Consider the following 9,638-nt stretch of genomic DNA (forward strand, 5'->3'; position numbering starts at 1 on the left):
AAAATGGGGGTGATAATATATCTCCTTATAGGATATTGTTATGACCAAGAAGATAATTCATTTAAAGTACTTCATATCACCTCTAACACATGGCAGGATACACAACACGGCAACTACTACCGTGATCATTGCTATTTCATCATTCTTGTCATTTGACTTGGGGTGCCCTCTGTGTGATAAATGCCATTAATGTAACTTGTACATCTATGATGATTTTGGAAAATTGTCACCTAATTTGGAGATCATACATCTTCCCTTGGGACTTGACCACGCTTTGCAGTTGGGTCCACTGTGTCATATGCCTTTTGAACCTTCACATGTATTGTTTTGGTAAAAGAAGGTGTTGAAAGCACAGACGACTTTATAGACCAGATGACTTTATGGACCAGATGTTCCAGATACTATCTGGAATGGTTATTTATCCCATTTCTTTGCACGTTTCTTCCTGAAAATGTTTCTTAAAGAGACTCAAGGCATGAATTGGGATTTTTATAAAAATTTCTGGGATAAATGGGCGACAGTAACTGATGGTATGAGAAACGGCAGTGACTCTTCACAGTAGCAGTTCTGATCTCTGCTTTGTGATTGGCCTGGAAGACAGGAGTTTTGAGGAATGACGAGGGGAGTTGACCTGGTGGGGATGGTGTACTGCACAGAATGGGGCACAAAGCAGGTGACCAACCAAAACCTCTTTCCATCCTTGCTGCAGGAGTAGGAAGGTAGCTAATTTTTTAGAACACTAAAATGCTGCGCATTTGGGGAGCCAACCACTATTGGGAAACATCACTTCCTAAAGTGAAGAGCGGCGAGCAGCTGGGAGAAAGCAGTGATCTCTTCGGCTTCTCAGAGAAGCTGGAAGCATGTGGGGATGGGGCTGGAGGGGCTTCAATTTAGGGCACAGACACTGATAACTTTATTAAATATTGATTTTTGAAAAATATATATATTCACTAAGCCATGAGCCAGAGAAGATCAGAGTTGGTGATAAAAATAATTATTAGTAGTATTTCAGTTTTATTGCAAACAAAATAAGTTGGTATAATCTATGTGTTTAGCCATATATAAAAATAAGTACCATCTATATTCCACTTGGAAAGTGGGTGCCGCTCTTTCTTCTGTGACAACAAGGTCCACTTCAGAGTGATAATATTTGCTTTTTTTTTTTTTCCTTCAGTGGCCAGCAAAGCCAGGATTTCTGGCCCCATAACAGACTTTCAAAAACTATTAACTGAGGCTCAAAGATGGGGCTGCAGGATCTGTGGCAAGCAGGGCCTGGGGAAATACTCCATGCAGTGAAATAGGAGAAGAGAGGGCCACTCAAACAATGACCAGAAGCAAGTGGTAGCCTTTCTAATTCTACATAATGCTTACTTGGCATTAGCAGTGTTTCAAGCTCCAGGGAGCCTGAGAGCCTTCAACATCAGTCACTTCTGCAGAGTTTAATGAGGAGAAACTATTGATTCACTCAGTATTTCCTAAATTCAAGAATGCAAACGTAAGCATGAGGAAGGCTTGCTTAGGGGGTGTCAACTTTGGAAGGGGCTACCTAGAGAATCGTGAGCTTCTTGGCACTGCAAGTATTCAGGCAGGGGCTAGACAAATACTTCTCAGGGCATGTGCTGTGGGCGGGGTATTGAGCTAAGTCAGACACCCCTAAAGCATTAAGCATTCTATGCTGCTTCTGCAGGTACAGATCTCTGAATACTCTGTGCTTTGGGGAATGTAATGTTAGCAATACTCGTGTTGTCGATGATGACGATGATAATGATTTGAGTAAATTATTGAATGATACTCATTTCCATGAATGATAGATTCAATGAAATTCATTCAGGATAACGAGCAAATGGCACCGCTTACTGAAATGGAATATACTCCAAGTACTGTAACAGATGTGCCACAATCCAAGCATATAATTCTTACCTCAACTCTAAGAGATTGATGTTATCTCCATTTTACAGATAAGGAAACTGAGGCTTAGAATTATAAGATTTAATTTCTACCCTTGAATATTTCAGAGTTGAGAGAGGCAAATAGTTACTGAAAACGTAAGAAGCACCTGCTGACGCACGGCAGTGTGAGAACTGCTATTAAGATGTTTTAAATGATGCAAACGCCAAGTGTTCATCAGCAGAGCTGTGGCTGTGGGCCCAGAGTAAGCTTTATGGCAGAGGCGGGAACACATTACTTAAGAGGGTGATCTATTTGGTCAAGTAAGTGGAAGGTTTATGCTTAGTTTAAAATAAAATCTTAAAAAAAAAAAAAAAACCTGAAAGCGCTAGCTGGAATTTTATTACGGTGTCACTAACTTTCCATGCTCTAGCTATCAAATTGGCTTTGCACACTGGATAAATATCTTTCCCATTTTATTTGGCTTTAAACCTGAGTTACAGGAGACACAAATCACTGTGAGCAGGAATACCCAAATTAAATGAGAGTTCAGTTTTGAGTCTACCTGCTTCCGTGTCCTTAAGACACATATTTGAAAATTCCTTTCAATGATGTTGGTGGGATGGTAAGTAAATCCAGATAAAGAAAATAGATATTTCTTATACCTTTCTAGACTCTTAACCTTGCTAAACTGTCCTGTGAGAAAGTAGATACTGACTAAGCTTCGAAATCAACTGAAATGTGTGTGTATATACATGAATCTTTGAGTAGAAAGAGGCTTTTGTGTGTTTGTTTTGGCTTTTGATAAGATCATGTGAATTATGACTTGGGAGATGTGGATTTTGATGGTGGCTTTGTCACTGTGACCTTCTGCTTAATCTTTATGTTCCCATCTGTGACATAAGGCCTCTGTACAGGACATTATGATAGACTCACCCCAGTAAGGATCCTATGATTTTGTGTTTTTGACACAGGAAAAGAGTGAGGGAGCTAAACGTCATCCCTGAGTACAATTCATCTTCTCTATGATCACTTTTATTGAGGGTCATTTCAAGTATTCATTTAAGGAAGGGATGATTCTAGTGCAAATTAAACCAAATAAACAGTCACTGGCATCTTCAAGGAGAAAGACGTTTACATAACCTCAACTAAAAACAAATATCACCATAAATTAATTTTTCCACGTCTTGAACTTCATATAAATGCACAATACTCTTAAGTACTCCTTTGTGTTTGGCTTCTTTTGCTCAACATATTACCTTTGAGGTGTATCCATGTTGTTGCATGTATCAGCAATGATGATTTTGCATTTTGCTACCTATAAACTATACCTTAATAAAAAATGGAATGGAAATATTACTTAAAAAGGAATAAATGAATAAATATTATCTATAAAATAATCACCTCCTAGGCATTGGTACAGACTGACAGTAGGAGAGAATATCTCACAGGATAGGAGATATTGGTTGAGGAACAATTTTTCTGCATCAGTAGATCTTTCTCTGTGTTGGACCCTTCCTTTCACATAATCAGAAGGGAAGGGAAAGCTATTTTAGTTTTATAATATATTACTTTTCACCATTGCGATCCCACTTAAGAGGATGTTAAACACCCAGACCTCATGCGATATGAAGATGGTACTTCTTAGCAGCAAGAGCAAGGCAAGAATGTGAATGTGTTTTTTCGAGTGTAGGCAGGGGGACGTTTCTGGCCAAAAGGAGGAATTCCAGACTCCAAGCCTAGCATTTCAAGCCATTCAGAGTCAGGCCTTGATTCAGACCGAGATGCTCCCACTCCTTTCTGATTCTGGGTGGCTTTCAAAGGAGCTGGACAGCTTGTCCTTATGGCACCCTAGAGCTAAATTGAAAGTGTAGGTTTCCCGGAGTGGTAATTCATTCAAGTCAGCTAACATTTATATAGTGGCTATTGCGTCTCTATCTGTTTTCAGGTAGAAATGAATCATGGCATGATATTTTTAAAATCTTTATTCTTTGCTCTCATATTTTCCATCATCATTGCTGATATGAGCACCATTTGATATATTAGAGACTTGGAGATATACTAATCTTCTTTCTGAAAAGTGACAGTATCTTCCAACTTCCACCTTACTCCTGACAGGTTCTTTTCCTGGAATATCATCACTGTTCACTCACTTATTCAGTCCCTCGCTCACTCAAACAAATATTCTCTTCTTGGTGATGAGAATACATCAGAAAACAAAAGTACAAAATTTCCCGACCCCTTTCTACATCTACCTGTTCAAGACTCTGCCTAAGCCCCACCTCCTTCAGGAATATTTCCCGCTTCTGAGCTTCTACAAGCCTCACTGTCTGTGTTGTCCTCGGGTATTTCTCCCTTACACTTGCTTTGCAATTTTTCCCATACAAACATAGATTATTATCTAATTCTTGGTATGGCGATATTTCAATCTCTCAGCGTCCTAAGCGTCAAAGGATTAAAGATTACCTATTATATCTGTCACAGTACATTGTATATAGTGGGTGTCAAATGGACAAGAGAATGGACATTTTCTCTCCAGAGATTGTATAAAATAGTGGACCCTAATGTGCAGATACACCCTAAATTTTAGGCTGTGCTCCAACATCTCTTAATACATGGGGGGTCATTCTAAGGTAATGCCCTTTATTATAGTCTATTAATTTGAACCTGACAATGCCTCAGCACCTATTCAAAAAACATTGTCTGACTTTATCATGAAGATCCCACAGGTGATGTGTATGTAAAGAGCTAGAAGTGTACTGAAGGACCTCTGAAGCCCTCATAGGCTCTGGTGTGTATGTGTGTGTGTGTGCGTGGCAGGTGAATCTCCTTATTGGAATACAAGCATTCAGACAGACAGTAGAGAATGTTGGGTTACCTAGAGTGGTTTTGGCTGGAGAGAATGCCATAAGCATAAATTTTTTCTTTTTCTTTCTTTTTTTTTTTTTTTTTTTTGAGACAAAATCTTGCTCTGTCACCCAGGCTAGAGTGCAATGGCATCATCATAGCTCACTACAACCTTAAACTCCTGGGCTCAAGCCATCCTCCTGCCTCAGCCTCCTGAGTAACTGGGACTATAGGCGCTCATCACCATGCCCAGCTAATTTTTCTATTTTTCAGTAGAGACAGGATCTCATTCTTGCTTGGGCTGCTCTCGAACTCCTGACCTCAAGCAACTCTCCCATCTCGGCCTACTAGAGTGCTAGGATTACAAGTATGAACCACTGCACCTGGCCTAAGTACAAACTGCTGTTGGCCTTATTCCTTGTCTCAGGGTCTTTCTCCCTAAGCACAACCCCTAAAGGAAGAGTTTGACAGCAGCAGACACAACTGCTCTCTGGACAGTATATTCAGCATCAGAGAGCTGAGGAGCACCCAGGAATTATGGAAATTGCCTTGGTTCCTGAGTTCTACCTCATCTCCCTTCAGTAACAAGCCTTGAATGAATTCCATGCCCTCATCTTTCTACTTGATCGACTTGAAAGGGACTACTTCAGGAGAGTGAGCTTCTAGTAAATGCAAATGTTGGAGCAGAGGCTGTCCAAGTGTCTCTCCAGGGACATACTGTGGGTGGGGAAGTGAATTAGGTCAGCCGTGTCCTGTTCTGTGATTCTCCAATGTACACATATTTTCTCTGGATGTTGTGTGAGAAGAACTGTGTCGCAGGGTGGTGGAAAAGAAGACAGAAATAGTGAGGGCTGCAGGTGGTCTTCTCTAGCCCAATCAGTGCACAGCAGGAGTCCCAGGGTAAGCCATCCAAGGATAACAAACTCACCCAAGAGTGACACAGCCTTGCAGCCTTGAGTATTTCTACTTAACGCTTTCATCTCCATTTTTGTTTCTCGCAAAGTGACTTCAAACTGCTTACCACTTACATATCCCACAGGCTTCTGGAAGGTTGCATGTGTTAATGGTGGTAAAGTGCTTTGACCTTCTCTGATGAAAAGTGCTGCAGGAGTACAAAATATTATTATTATCATTTCATGGACATTTTGTAGTCCCCAGTGCTTAGTTTCATTTTCCCCTTTAATCTTGAATGCATTAAAATGGCTAAATAAAAAGTATTTTGAGTAAATAAAGATACCCATGATTTTTAAAAGTTCTTTATTATATATTTTGATATGCATCATCACCTTCTCCTGACTTTCCACATAAACTGCTATGGCTAAACAGCTCTGTAATGATATTGCTACTTGCCTATAATTTAGAATGCTATAAAGATTATTTAGCACAAAGAAGTATTTCCAGTTAAAATTTAGCAACTCCTTTCAAATAGATTTACATTAAATCTTAGACTGAATTTTAGAAACATTGAGCAGAGCAAAAATAAAATGTAGTTCATGTTCTCATAAAATATCTGCTCCTCTACTGGCTGTGTAGCCTCTGTTTTCTTTATGGCAAGTGGCCTCTATAGTTAGAATCAACTCATCTTCCCTTTGCTCTGCTTTCTTTTTATTTGTTTCCAATCCTTCCTGCCCTCCCTACCTCTCTTCTTTCTTTCCTTCCAAACAACATACACCAAACAAAGCACTTCTTGAGTGTCTGGTATATTGTCAATTCCAGATAAAGCTTCAGTTGTCCTTGTTGTTGTTGTTGTCATATACCAGGCATTGTTTAGGCTCTTGAGAACACAAAAGAGGGTGAGTTCCTACCCTTAAGAATTCCTCAGTCTAGAGAAACGGAGATATAGTCATGTAAGTATATAAATAACAGTATATTGTTATAGTGTTAAAATAGGGAATAGAAAAAAAATGCTATGAAACTTAATAATTTCTTAGAGAACCAGTAAACCCATAACAGTTAAGTGTTGCCTACCCGGGATAAAAATCTTGATTTTTTTCCACTTGCTTTTTGTGTGATCTCAGACAAGTTGACAATTTCTCTGCCCTTCAGTTTCCCTTCTGTAAAAAGGACAAAATAGTGTCTTCCTGATACGGTTAAGTTTTAAATGAGTTAATATATGTGAATGGGCTTATACCTTGAATGTAATAAACATTCAATAAATGTTAGCTATTATTTTTATTGGCAATAGAAACAAAATCACATACACACTCCTTTGCTTAAGCTTTTCTTTTACATAATCATCCATTTGTTCCTTGCCCTTCACTCAAGAAGCTAAACTTCTTGAGTAGGTTTTTACATCATCTTTCTAGTCTTCCTTTAATCCCACTTTTTCAGTTCATATCATTGGACACAGTATTTAATCAAAGTATTTGGCTCTAACTAAAAGTAGACCTACCATTTGATCCAGCAATCTTACTACTGGGTATCTACCCAAAGGAAAAAGGTCATTCTATCAAACAGACACCTGCATCTGAATGTTTATTGCAGCAAAATTCACAATTGCAAAGATATGGAATCAACCTAATGAGTTGATTCATGAATCAACCTTCATGAATGGATAAAGAAAAGGTGGTGTATATACATATCATGGAGTACTACTCAGCCATAAAAAGGAATGAAATAATGTCTTTGCAGCAACTTGGATGGAACTGGAGACCATTATCCTAAGTGAAGTATCTCAGGAATGGAAAAACAAACACCACATGTTCTCACTAATGAGTGAGAGGTAAATGATGGGTACATGTGGTTATAAAGTGGTATAACGAATATTGGAAGCTAAGAAGGGAGGAGGGTGGGGGAGGAAAGAAAGATAGAAACTTTCCTATTGGGTACAACATACACTATTCTGGTGACAGGCACACTAAAATCTCTGACTTCAGCATTATACAATTCATCGGTATGACAAAAACACTTGTACTCCCTTAATATTTTGAAATTTAAAAAACTGCTTGGATCTTTCTGAATCCTAGTAGTCATACAGTGCAAAGATTCCAGGCATATATAGGCAATAGTGATTGAAAACTGATCCTTCAAAGGACTCCTGCTGTTGACTGCTTCCCAGTTATATTATTTAACTATGAAAACAGAAAGTCCTATTCTCACTTCAACCCATTCATTTTGGGCTGTCATTCCCACTAGTGTACTTAATGTCACCAACTACCTTCATCTTGCCAAATCCAATGTCCAATTTCCATCCTCCTCCTGGTTCTACCCTCTGTCCTCAGTCATCACGAAAAGCCAAGTTTTAGCCTAGATGGAGAGTCTTCTTTTTGATATCTGCCCCTTTCCTTATCATTTCCCTTCCCGGGTGCATTTCAAAGCTTTTAGCAGCAGCCATCCCTCTTCCTTCCCTAATGCTTTTACTACAAACTGCTAGTCACTGAGCAGAGACTCCAATAAACCTATCCATATTGATTTAGTTTACTGACATTTTCAGGTGCACTTGGAATTTAAAAGAAAGTCCAGAGAGAAAATCCATAACAAAGAAGATGAATCCATAATGCTACAATTTCAGGGTCTGAATAAGGCATCAGGAGAAATTTCTCTACGTGGAGGCTCTCCTGTGTTCCTTAAAACAGACACTATGCAAATCCAGCCTCCTTAACTTCATACCAACCTGGCTGGGTGTTTGCCTCCACTATGAGTTTACCTGTTCAGATTGAATAAGACAGGAAATTCAAGGGACTGGAAGGATAGCCGGAAAGTGACACACATAAGAGGTGATGGGGGAAGAACAGGAAGTATTGTTTGTCCCTCTGTCCCTGTGTCTCTTTCTGACCCTTCCTTGTTGGTCTCTTCTCCTAAATGTCAAATTTTTTTGAAAAGTTCGAAGCATGGATCAATAAACCATGGGCTGTCAGTTATTAATGTTAATCTAACAAAATATCATGAACAATCAGAGATTTTGAAGTGAGGTATGGGCTTAAACATTGTCCAAGAAGAAATGAGCTTATGATGGAATTTATGCACAAATAACTGTAGACACAAAATACAGTGTTTTTAAAATATCATCTATGATATTAAAACATCAGAATAAACCAAATTAAAGTTGCATAACTCAATGAGCAAGGTGTATGTGTGAGGCAGCATGATGCAGACTTTCCTGGGATAGTTTATACTAACAGTCACCATGGTCAGTACCAGGTTTTATCAGATGAGGTATGTAACTCACAGACGCAAATCAGTGGCTGGAATAGTCAACTAGCTCTCTACATATCCATTGTGACATGGTTAAAACAGCATTTGATATTCTGACATATTCTGCAAAGAAAATTATGGTGAAATGGTGCTGCTGCTAATTATCTGAATACTGCTGACAGTCGAAGTAACTAAAGTCAGGTTCATGATTTCCCTTAGATTGCCAATTTCTTAATGTCCAGGGGGTTGAGTTCCCAAACAGATTTTGATTCCCAAATTCAGCCTGGGCAAAACTGCTTTTTCTTTCTCAGTTTGTCACTGATGGCCACATGGCCAAATTTACCCTGTGCAACAGTGGGCTTTATTTCTAAGACTTGCGAACTTTAAGGAGAAAGAGAATATTAGTGAATGATCCAGCACAAAGCTGTAAGGAATTTCCTTGTGACTCACCAACATTGGAGGCTCATGTGCACTGCAGGAAGCTACATTAGACTCCTCAGCTATGCCTTCCTAACTTTACATTCAACCCAATGTCTCAGATGTTCCATTGACTCACCTACTGGGAGGAGGATCACATTTTGTGGGATTTCATTTGTACTTGCCATTTCTTCTGCCAAGGATTCATCTTGTAAAATCGTACGGGGAGAGAACCTCGCTCTCTGGGGGTGTCCTATCAAACCATCAGCAAATCCTGTTAATTACAACTGTAAAATAGATACAGAATCATACCTTTGACCACCTCTATCACCACTGCTACACCCAAAGCACTG

Source organism: Propithecus coquereli, unplaced genomic scaffold, assembly GCF_000956105.1.
Source record: "Propithecus coquereli isolate 6110/MARCELLA unplaced genomic scaffold, Pcoq_1.0 Scaffold41, whole genome shotgun sequence".
In the NCBI taxonomy this organism is placed as follows: domain Eukaryota; kingdom Metazoa; phylum Chordata; class Mammalia; order Primates; family Indriidae; genus Propithecus; species Propithecus coquereli.